At 42.7% G+C, this 11,696-nt stretch overlaps 1 non-coding gene across 1 annotated transcript; it reads left to right on the top strand.

Annotated features, from left to right (window-relative positions):
• Positions 1–332: 332 nt before the first annotated feature.
• Positions 333–403, top strand: LOC127194938 (small nucleolar RNA SNORD93). The gene has a single exon (XR_007831319.1). It is a non-coding gene; the product is annotated as a small nucleolar RNA SNORD93 (small nucleolar RNA).
• The last annotated feature ends 11,293 nt before the right edge of the window (positions 404–11,696 follow it).

The following is an 11,696-nucleotide window of genomic DNA, read 5'->3' as shown; positions in this document are numbered from 1 at the left end:
TTCAACTTGCCTTAAAGACATCCTGTAGCTTGTAACTTTGTTTCCAAGCATTGATTCTGTGCCTAGAAGGTGGATTCAGTCAGAAATGTGAAGGTCAGAGCTTTGTGCAGGAACCAATGCCGGGCAGGACTTAGGTGTCCAATGCAGCTGGTGGCCACAAGAAAGGTTCTTTTTGTAAAAGCGGTGGCCTGGTACTTGTAACATTGTTGACTTTTTTTTTTTTTTTTTTTTTTAACAGATGCGATGGTGCTACGTCCAGGATGCTAACGAGCTCAAGGTATGTGTTAAATGAAAAGCCTTGGCTTGCCAGGCAGAATTCTAGGAACAATTCTTGGCCAAGGATGAGAACTCTAACCTGACTGGATATGTAGCTGTGATGGGTTAAAGGATTTACCTGAGGCCAAGGCCATAGGCGGGAACTGAATGCAGTCACCACCCCCTTTAATAGAACTGAGGCAGCTGAAAGTGCAGTGAATTTGACTCCGGTGACCTGATGGGGAGAAGCAGCTCTAGAGTTATAACTGGACCTTCACGCTCGTGCTCTGGCACCTGTGTGCACACACAAAATAATACATGGGAGCGTTGGCAAATGAATTAATACTTACAGAAGAAGATGCGGTTTTGCATTAAAAATTGTGTTAAGACATTACTGAGTAGATGTACCCAGTGTACTAGGTAGCACAGTGAGGATTCTGTTTACACAAGAAGATAGCTGTCAACACAGTCTAGGCTTTATTAGCTAGTGAGTCTGGCCTAATTACCTCTGGTATTTCTTCTGCAGCTCTGGTGCTTGAAATGAACGGGCACAACTTCTGGAAGAGAAGGTATGCAGTTGTTTATGGAATCAAGGCTTTGGGTTTCTTTGTCCCCGTCGTAGTGGGAACAGATGACTTGTGAGGCAGTCCCAATTACATACAGAGAAACATGAGAGCTTTGTGCCTGCAGAGCTCAGTTCCATTACTTAGTTTACTATGAGTCAGCCCTAGTCTGAAACTTGCCACAATATTAGCATAAAATATCCTTTTTAAAAAATTTGTTTTAAGCTGGGGGACGGTGGTGGTGGTGGCGGCAGCGGCGGTGAACACCTTTAATCCCAGCACTTGGGAGGAAGAGACAGGCAGATTTTTGTGAGTTCGAGGCCAGACTGGTTTACAAAGTGAGTCCAGGACAGCCAAAGCTGTTACACAGAGAAGCCCTGTCTCAAAAAACCAAATAATAATAATAATAATTAATAATAATAATAATTTGGTACATCTCTGTACTGTATGTGTACAGTGTCCATGGAGACCGGAAGAAGGCACCAGATCCCCCGGGAGCTGAAGTTTTAGTTGTGAGCTGCCGTGTGGGTGCTGGGAACAGGAGAGCAGCCAGCCAGGGCTCTTAGCTGCTGAGCATCCATCTCTCTAGCCCTAAACTTCGGCCACTAGAAATCGTTCAACACGTGGTTGAGAGATCTAGTGTCCCCAGGAGAGCGAGGTGTGTGGTGGGATCCACTTGGTGTCCTGGCTCAATACCTGCCATGTGCTCTTAACAGCTGTAGTTGGAAGGAGCAGACGCCCATGTGATGTAACTCCCAGGAAGATGCCTCCTTATGCTAAGAGTCTTGGACATAGAGACCGCAGGAGAACTTCACACTCTCCTCCAGTGTAAAGATTGTCAGCTCTTCCAGACACAATGAGATTGACAACCTCAGTGGCTCCTAGGGATCTGATGGGGTGGTGTGGGTGGGGCCATGGTCTATCTCTATGTCAGCACATCTCCATCCAACCAGCAGAGTCAGCCTTCCAGCTACTCCAACACCAGCTGACGTCTCTGGCATTGTGGGCGAGAGGCAAAGGGCTTTCACTTACCGACAGGTTCAGTGGCACACACCTGTAATCCCAGAACTCAGGAGGAAGAGGCAGGTGGATTTTTGTGAGTTCGAGGCCAGACTGGTCTACAAAGTGAGTCCAGGATAGCCAGGGCTACACAGAGAAACTGTCTCAAAAAACCAAAACCAAAGCAAAACAACAACAAAAGGAAATAAAAAACTACCCCCAACATTTTTGAAGAACTCACAGCAATAAGCCTGCCTCTGCCTCCCGAGTGCTGGAAGTACAGGGGGCACCTTAGCTGGACTGGAATCCTACAGAGCCAACCCATTCCAGACTCTGGCCCCTCCTCCCTCCCCTCCCCTGCTTGGTGTTCTGTGGTGTCTGGACATCTCTGGGGCTGAAGTGGAATGTGGAACCACAGATGGAAATGAAAACATGCTCTCCATGCGCATCCTTTATTACTCTCCCAGCTTTACAAATGACGGGCACTAACCCCCAAGGTCTCAAATGCGATGCCCGCTGGCAAATCGATGTCACCCACAATCTCCAATTCAGATGTCAAAAAAATGTGTCTTTGTTACCCTTGACACGTACTACAGCCCAAATGGGAGAATTCACCATATGCTCTCTACCTTGGGCATTCAACTCTAGCAGGGATTTATTACCCTGACAGTCATCAGGTTTCGTTCTATAAGGTTCTGAGCCTCGCCCCCCTCAGGCTCTATAGCCCCTGTGTATGTAGATGAAATATCTTCCAACACCCCTGCCCTAGCCGATGGCCACACAAACCTTCCCCCAGAGACCCTGGGCAACTCCCCAGGGCACGTAGACCCCTTCCCCAAATAAATTGAACCAGTTTCTCAAAGCTGTTCCCAGGCGTGTTCTTTGCACCCACACTCACTGCCAACTGAGATCCTGCATCACACCCACCCATGCCTAGTTGAACTTCTCTCCCTTCTGCCAGCTCAGGGCACAACAGGTCTGGCTACCCTGAGGGAGGGGCAGATATGGGTGGCACCGCTTCCCACCCGAATACTCACCTCCGAGGCCAAAGGAGTCCTTTGTTCTTTGCAAGATTAGTGAGTCGCTCGAGTGTGTGACCCTGGCCCAATCCACACCAGACAAACCTGTCCAGGTCTTCATGCTCAACCCCTCCCCGCTGCCTCATGGGGGCCTCTGTCAGCCTCAGGAAGTTTTGGGATGGCTCCACTCTCCTATTGGAGGTGCTCCAAGACTCCTAATAGAGGTTGATGCTTGGCCTCTGTGATAAAGCTAGGAAGTTATGACTAGGCAAGACATTGCAAAAGGTATGAGAGCTCAGAATGTCCAAAGGTTTGACTGTGGAGACCAGGTCATTTCCTAAAGGACTACTGTTGCTGTGTATCTGATCCCATTGTCAAGTGTAAAACCCTGTTTCTTGAGATATATGTGGCAATTCCTCATCGTCAGATAACTGCCGAAGAGTCTTTGCTTGAGCCCCTACAAAAAAAAGCAACATGAGTCATTTGTTCCCTGTCAGCCAAGGAGAGACTGGTCTAAAAATTAAGTGGAAAAATTACAGACAGAAATTACAAGACAGTGCTGCTTTGAACATAACTAAACCATTTAACAGGGATAGACCAGCTCCAATATATAGAACAAGAGAGTCTGCAGATACCATAAAATAAATATTTTTGCAAACCGCCATAAATAATAAGAGACCAAAGTTAGAATTACAGTTAGATGGACCTGAGATAGAAGGATACATCAGAAGATGTAACAATTTCACAACACCCCTGGAATCCAGCCTGGCCACTTCAAAAAGTATCTACTCAGCTCCTGAGGATTGGTACATTGTTTCAGGTAAAACAAAGTCTCAAATGGATCAAATGTATAGGACCAGAAGGTCAGGTGGTAAGGCCATACGTGGCAAATATAGTCTTGAATGTGTGGCGAAAAGACCTATTGCAACAGTGAGAAGCACAGATGAGCATTCCTCCAACTTCGGGGACAAGCTGTAAAATAGGAGATGTTCCAGATGACGGTGTTGATAAATGTTATCAAAAACAGTTACAGACTGTCCAGGATATCCATAAGAACATAGCAGAAGTTGGCTGTCCAAATTTATAAGGAGGGCCACTGCTGATAGCATACCAACTGCCCTAACATTCAAATGGTTAACTGGAAAGCCTGTTTGGGTGCATTAGTAACCCTGAAATAAAGAAAAGTTACAGGCACTAGATCAACTTGTCCAAGAGCAACTAAAGGCTCAACATATAGAAGAATCCACTAGCCCTTAGAAATCTCCTATATTGGTCATTACAAAAAAAAAAAAAAAAAAAAAAAAATCTGGGCCGGATGTGGTGGCGCACACCTTTAATCCCAGCACTTGGGAGGCAGAGGCAGGTGGATCTCTGTGAGTTCGAGGCCAGCCTGGTCTACAAATTGAGTCCAGGACAGCCAGGGCTACACAGAGAAACCCTGCCTCAAAAAAACCAAAAAACCAAACAAAACATAAATCTGGAGAATTGGGGATACTGACAGATCTTGCTAAGAGCAATCAATAAAGTAGCTTAGCCTATGGGTTACTTACAACCTGGCATCCCTTTTAACTTCTTTGTTAATCTAAGGCATGCTCTATTATAGTGATTGATTTAAAAGATTGCTTTTTCCCAATACCCTTTGAGAAACAAGATAAATATTTGCTTTCACTGTGCCCACATTTAACCATGAAAAACCAATTAAGATATCATTGGAACATCTTGCCACAAGAAATGTTAAACAGTACCAACTTGTATCAATATTTAATTCATTAGCCATTAGAAATAATTAAAAAATAGTTTCCTCATCATGGCATATGCCTGCAATCCCAGCACTCAGGGAGGCAGAGGCAGGTAGATCTCTGTGAGTTTGAGGCCAGCCTGGTCTACAAAATGAGTCCAGGACAGCCAGGGCTACACAGAGAAACCCTGTCTTCAAAAGCCAAAAACCAAACCAAACAAACAAACAAAAAAGTAGTTTCCTCTATCTATAATTTATCATTATATGAATGATATGTTGCTGGCTGATTCAGATTGTTTGATGAAGTAAAGAGAACTTTGCCTCGTTGAGGGATTACAAATTGCTCCAGAAAAATTACAAAGAGTAGAGTCTATTAATTATCTAGTATATAAGATAGGTTTGCAGAAAATTGAGCCAGAAAAGGTACAGATTAGAAGAGACCAATTACAAACTCTTACTAAATTTCCAAATTTACTATGAGATACTAATTAGCTATGGCTCACAACTGGATTAACTACCCAAGCAGAAGTAATTTAATTTAACCCTAACAAGGTGATTTGAACTTAAATAGTCCAAGAAAATCATCAGCTGAAGCTGACAGAGAATTGGCTCCGGTAGAAAAGAAATTGCAGGATGCACATGTGTATCATTTGGATCCAAAGCTGGATTGTATTTTAGTTACTTTTGCCTTCTATTTGTTATCAGACAGGAATATTTTTTTGAGACAGGGTCTCCCTGTGTAGCCTTGGCTGCCCTGGACTCACTTTGTAGACCAGGCTGGCCTCAAACTCACAGTGATCCACCTGCCTCTGCCTCCTGAGTGCTGGGATTAAAGGCGTGCACTGCCATGCCCAGCCACACAGGAATTCTCATGCAGAGAAAAAAAATAATATCTTAGAATATTCTTACAACCTGGCATCTTAGAATATCTTAGAAATCTTAGAATATCTTAGAAAAATAATATCTAGCACACAAACAGTAAAAATTAAAAATCTATATAGAAAAAGATTCTGATTTAATTATAAAAGGAAGAATAATACTTCATCAGTTAGCAAGAATAGACATAGCAGAGATTGTAGTACCTTATCAATGAGGATTGGCAAAGAGCTTGCAATTTTTTTTTTTTTTGGAAAAATTAACAGCAGATACACCAAGAGCAAGTGACTTCAGTTTATGAAAAGAACTAATTGTATTCTTCTTTGTAGAGTGAAACACCAATTTCTAAAGCTCCCACCTTTTATACAAATGACAATAAATCAGAATGACAGGTTATAAGTCAGAAAACATAAATAAAGTAGTTCAAAGTCCATATGTTTCAGTTTTAAAAAACCAGAACTATATGATACTTTATAAAAGGCATAAGGTATATAGTAGAGGCTTAAAGAAAACTTTTTTAATAACCTGGCAACAACTCAAGGAAGTTACAAAAATTGTCCTATTTGTTCTTTGTATAATTAAGCTCCATTACCTGCAGGAAGTAGCCCTAAAGGTACCCAAAGAAATAAAATTTTGCAGATGGATGTGTTTCATTTTTCAGAGTCTGGAAAATTTAACATATGTGCATCACACAATTGACACCTATTCAGAATTCCAATGGGCTTCTACCTTGAGTTCTGAAAAGGCTGATTCTATAGTTACACATTTATTGGAAATGATGGCTAGCTTTATAAATTAAAACTGATAGTGCTCCAGCATATGTACCCAGTAAAATGAAACAATTTTTACATATTATAGCATAAAACATATTACAGGTATACCATACAATCCTACAGGTTAAACAATTGTGGAAAGATCTAACCTCACTTTAAAGGAGATGCTCATAAAATAGAAGGGAGATATGAGGTCTCCCAGAAATGGATTACATAATGTTTCATTAGCATTGAATTTTAAAAATGTCAATGAGACAGGTAGCACAGCTGCTGAAAAATGCTGGGTTTTAGAAAAGACTGATGAATGAAAGCAACCTATATAGTTTAAGGATGTGTTATGCTCAGGATGGAAGTCAGGAAATGTGTCGCATTTTTTTTCCATGGGAAACGAAAAGCTATTTCCTTCAAAATTAATAAAGATGAGATTTGACCATGGGAGACTTCTTGACATAGAAGATGAGAAGGAAGCGACCCAGAAGGACTGCAAAGCAGGTTGTTCGAATGCTGATGCGTCTATGTGGGAAGAGCTCAAGAGACTGGATGAAGGAAGAGAAGTGATAGTTTGTCAGACTGAGGAACTGTTAACTGATTCAAACCAATCCCTGGTGATGATATCTATCTCAAAACATTTATTCATAACCCACCTACTATCAGAGGGGTAAGCTGAGGAGACATAGATGTCTCTGCAATAGCCAGTACATCTTTTTGGCTACCTGGTCCTTGAGACTTATTACATGCCCTTGAGACTTATTACATGCCATTCTCTCATATGACATGGATGGGGATATATAACCCCCTATTACAGTTTGGCTATGCAGTCCAAACTGACTTAAAAAAGAGTTATAGATGCCTTCTACCTGCTCAGGCATAGAGCCGAGAATCATCATGACCTGGTTTGTGCACACTGCACATTGCATACATGTGTTAATACAAAAATGCTCCTACAATATTCCTTTTAAAAGTCTGTGTGCTTTCAGAGAACAATGAGCAGACAGCAGTGAAGTCAAAAGAGCTAGCCCAAGATGGTCTAGCCTCACAGACTGCCTCAGCTGGCATTTCCTCAAAATCTGCATCCAGCACAGCTTCTAAGTGGCTAGCCCAAGGTGGTTCAGCCTCATAAACTGGCTCAGCTAGGTCTGCACCTCCTGGACAGCTAGTGAAACAGCCAGCTCTCTCAGTACTTGGCCAGCAACACAATTTTCTTATGGTCCCCCCAAATACTATCATCCCCCAGACAGCAAGAAACAGTTTTAAGAACACAGCACCCCCATTCTTGAGAGGTGGGGTGGGTGATTTTTGGTCGTTCAATGGGTTATGGCATTTAGGGGATTGGTTATAAGTTGCTATTGGTCATGATGAGAAAGGAAACAGAGGGAAGGTCAGATTCAGGGATCTCTTTCTCTCTCTTTCTCTCTCCCTCTAGTCTTCTTTCTCTCCTATCTAGGATTGGGGGATGAAACAAGGGAAGAAAGGGTGTGGGATGGAAATGAAGGGTGGATTGTTGTATCTCCTTTTAGACCAAGAAAGCAACAAGTCTCAAATATCTTAGATTGGTATGGACTTTCATATGGTGATAGAATTTTAAGGTTATATTTGCTATAACATACTGTATATATGATCCAACTCTTGCTTAGGGTATATGTGCATATACAACTCATTTTAAAAATATAATGTAAAGTCCTACTCTTGTGAAAGCTAATATCATAAACTGTTAAGGACAATTAAGAAATAGAAGTTAGCAGACAGTCACCTATAAATAATCAAATTCTTTCATTGCATTCAGAACTATAGTTATAGCCATGCTAGGTCCTAATGTGGTTGATTAAAGGAGTATACTTTATTTAGCATCCTATATATGTTTTCAAAGTTGAACAAAAAAACCAAGGAACTAGAAAGAAGCACATTTGTCTATTTAAATATACTTTAGATAGATAGGTGGTCCTCAAACACTTCAGAGATATAAAGAATATGATATTGAAAATGTTTAATAAAAGGCTTTTCATGACAGAAGACGCATCAGCTCCAGACAGCACCCTGATCGCCTTCAAAGATGATGGCAGGCACAGAAGACCCTCCACCTGGAGATTGCTCTAATGTGGCAAAGCCGGCCACTGGGTTATAAACTGCTGTTTGACTACTGACAACATACCGTCCAAACTATGGACAAGCAGGACACTGGGGAGTCGATTGCCCCACTTTGCTATGGACTTGGGAGCAGCATAGTCTCCAAATGTAGTCTGAGGACCTAAGGGGAGACACGAGTTACACATTTTTAGCACGGTCTCTCTCAGTAACTCCCTCCCAACAGCACTGAGGCTTGCTGGTATGACACTACAGAGCAGAAAAGGTTCCTCACCTGTGTGGGCCCTTGGATTGGTTCTCTCAATATCACTTCCATTGCCTTCTACTTGGCGAGGCTCGAAACCTAACCATCTTGCTTCCCAGATTCACTTTGTTTTTGTTTGTTTGTTTGTTTGTTTTAGGTTTTTTGAGACAGGGTTTTTTTTTTTCATGTATTCTCGGCTGTCCTGCACTCGCTTTGTAGACCAGGCTGGCCTTGAACTCACAGCGATCCGCCTGCCTCTGCCTCCTGAGGGCTGGGATTACAGGCGTGCGCCACCACGCCCACTTGATGGTTTCTATTTTATGTTAATCCCTCATGCATATACAACAGTTTGTGAGGGTGTTTTTGTTGTTGTTGTTTGTTTGTTTGTTTTTTGTTTGTTTGTTTTAATCTGTTTTTGAAGCATAGACTCTCTGTGTAGTCGTGGCTAGACTGGAACTCACCATGAAGTGCAGGCTGAGGTCAAACCTGCCTCTGCCTCCCAAGCCCTGGGAATAAAGGCGTATGCCACCCTGCTATCCCCTACACGATTCAGTTTTTTGGAAATCTTCCCCAAAGTCATGTAGCAGGGGCTAGAGATGGCTCGGTGATTGGGAACATTGGCTGCCCTTGCAGAGCACCTGGGCTCAGTTCTCAGCACACACATGGCTGTTCGTTCACACTGACCTGTCTCTCCAGTTCCAGGAGGTCTGAAGCTGCCTTCTGACTTCTGCAGGCACTGTACATACACATGGACCAATTAAATGCATGCAAGCAAAACAGCCATGCAAATAAAAGTAACACAGATCTTTTTAAAAAAATTTTGGTAACTTACAAGTGAGTATAGAGCATGCATGTCCTTCTGGGTCTGGGCCACCTCACTCAGGATGATCTTTTCCAGATCCATGCACTTGCCTGCAAATTTCATGATGTCCTTATTTTCAGTAGCTGAGCAGTACCCCATTGTGTAAATGATCACAGTTTCCTATCCACTCTTCGGTTGAGGGACATCTGGGTTGTTTTCAGTTTCTGACTATTACGAATAAAGCTGCTATGAACATAGTTGAGCAACAAGGACATTTGCTCAACTATGTGGTGGTTGTGCAAATTTGCACTCCCACTAACAATGGAGGAGTGTTCCCTTTTCTCCACATTCTCTTCTGCATGTGCTATCACTTGAGGTTTTTTTGTTTGTTTGTTTGTTTGTTTGTTTTTCGAGACAGGGTTTCTCTGTGTAGCCTTGGCCATCCTGGACTCACTTTGTAGACCAGGCTGGCCTCGAACTCACAGTGATCCGCCTGCCTCTGCCTCCCGAGTGCTGGGATTAAAGGCATGCGCCACCACGCCCGGCTTCACTTGAGTTTTTGATCTTAGCCATTCTGATGGGTATAAGATGGAATCTTAGAGTCGTTTTGATTTGCATTTCCCTGATGACTAAGGACTTTGAGCATTTCTTTAAGTGCTTCTTGGCCATTCCATATTCTTCTGTTGAGAATTCTGTTTAGCCCTGTACCCCATTTTTAATTGGGTTATTTGGTTTGTGGGTGTTTAATTTATCGAGTTCTTTATATATATATTGGATATTAGTTCTCTGTCGGAAAGTTGAAGATCTTTTCCAAGTCTGTAGGCTGTTGTTTTGTTTTATTGACAAGCTTTTCAGTTTCATGAGGTCCCGTATAATACAGGATAACCACACTACAATCCACAGATTTAAAGAAGCTAAGTAACAGGAAAGACCTTAGGGAGGATGATTAGTGTCACTCATAAGCAGTTGAAAAGAGAGAACAGGACAGGAGGCTACCATATAAGTCCTCTGAAAGATGCCACCCAGCAGGGGATTGAAGCAGATGCTGAGACTCACAGCCAAACTTTGTGCAGAGCACAGGGAATCTTATAGAAGAGTTGGGGGCATAGAAGGACCCGGAGGGGACAGGACCTCCACAACAAGACCAACAGAGCTAACAAATCAGGGCCCAGAGGGGCCTGTGGAGACTGATGCACCAACCAAGGACTATGCATAGAGAGTACCTAGACCCCCTGCTCAGATGTAGCTGATAGGCAGTTGAGTCTTCACGTGGATCCCCTAGTAAGGGAAGCAGGGGCTTTCTCTACCATGGATTCTGTTGCCTGCTCTTTAATCACTCCACCCCCTGGTAGGACAGCCTTGCCAGTCCACAGAGGAAAAGGATGCAGGCAGTTCTGGTGAGACCTGATAGGCTGGGTTCAGATGGTAGGGGAGGAGAGCTCCCCATCTCTGAGGACTTGTGGGGAGCATAGGGGAGAGAAGGAGGCTGGGGGGGCCATAGGAAATGAGGGAGGGGGCTTTGATCAGGATGTAAAGTGAATAAATTAAAAAATAAATTTTAAATGCTGGTAGCAGAAGTCCCCATCACTCATTGGGACCTGTGTCATATACTCATAATGGGCTCCTCTGGTTGTTTGTACATCTCAATTTATGATCTAAGGAATTCTGAAGATCTAGAAATTCTTTCCGGAAGATGAAAAGAAAGACAGACAGAAAGAGAGAGAGAGAGAGAGAGAGAGAGAGAGAGAGAGAGAGAAGGAAGGAAGAGTCGCTAGACACAGTGGTGGCACATGCCTGTAATCTCATCATTCAGGGGGCAGAGGCAGGTGGATCGCTGTGAGTTCGAGGCCATTCTGGTCCATGAGTAAGTCCAGGACAGCCAAGGCTACACAGAGAAACCCTGTCTCAACAAACAGACAGACAATAAACAAAATGATAGTCATAGTAAGCTTGGCCTGTAAAGCTTTCACTTTCTCTTAGCAGAGCATTGTGAGGGATTCTATAGGTTAAATGAAAGAATGCCACTAGATTGAATGAAGAAGCAGGCATGACAATTTGTCTCTGGAAAAATCAGATGGTAGAGAGAGTTGCAAGGATGTAACTTCCAAGAAAATAGTTTGTTTCAGAAAATATGACACTTTTTTCCCTTTCATTAAAGGGTTAAGGTTGCTTAGCAAAGGACTCTTGCAAGGCATGCACAAGGCTTGGTGCCCAAAAGGAAGAAAATAATAGCAAAATGTTAACACAAAGTACATGTGTTATCACTTAAATGTTTTACAAATCCTGCATTTAATTTCTAGTAGGTAAAACTATGACATAACCATTCTTAGGTCTAGGCATACAGT

Source organism: Acomys russatus, chromosome 10 (genome assembly GCF_903995435.1).
Source record: "Acomys russatus chromosome 10, mAcoRus1.1, whole genome shotgun sequence".
NCBI classification, from domain to species: Eukaryota; Metazoa; Chordata; class Mammalia; order Rodentia; family Muridae; genus Acomys; species Acomys russatus.
Note: the sequence above shows the minus strand (reverse complement) of the source record. Positions and strands in the feature narration are given on the sequence as shown.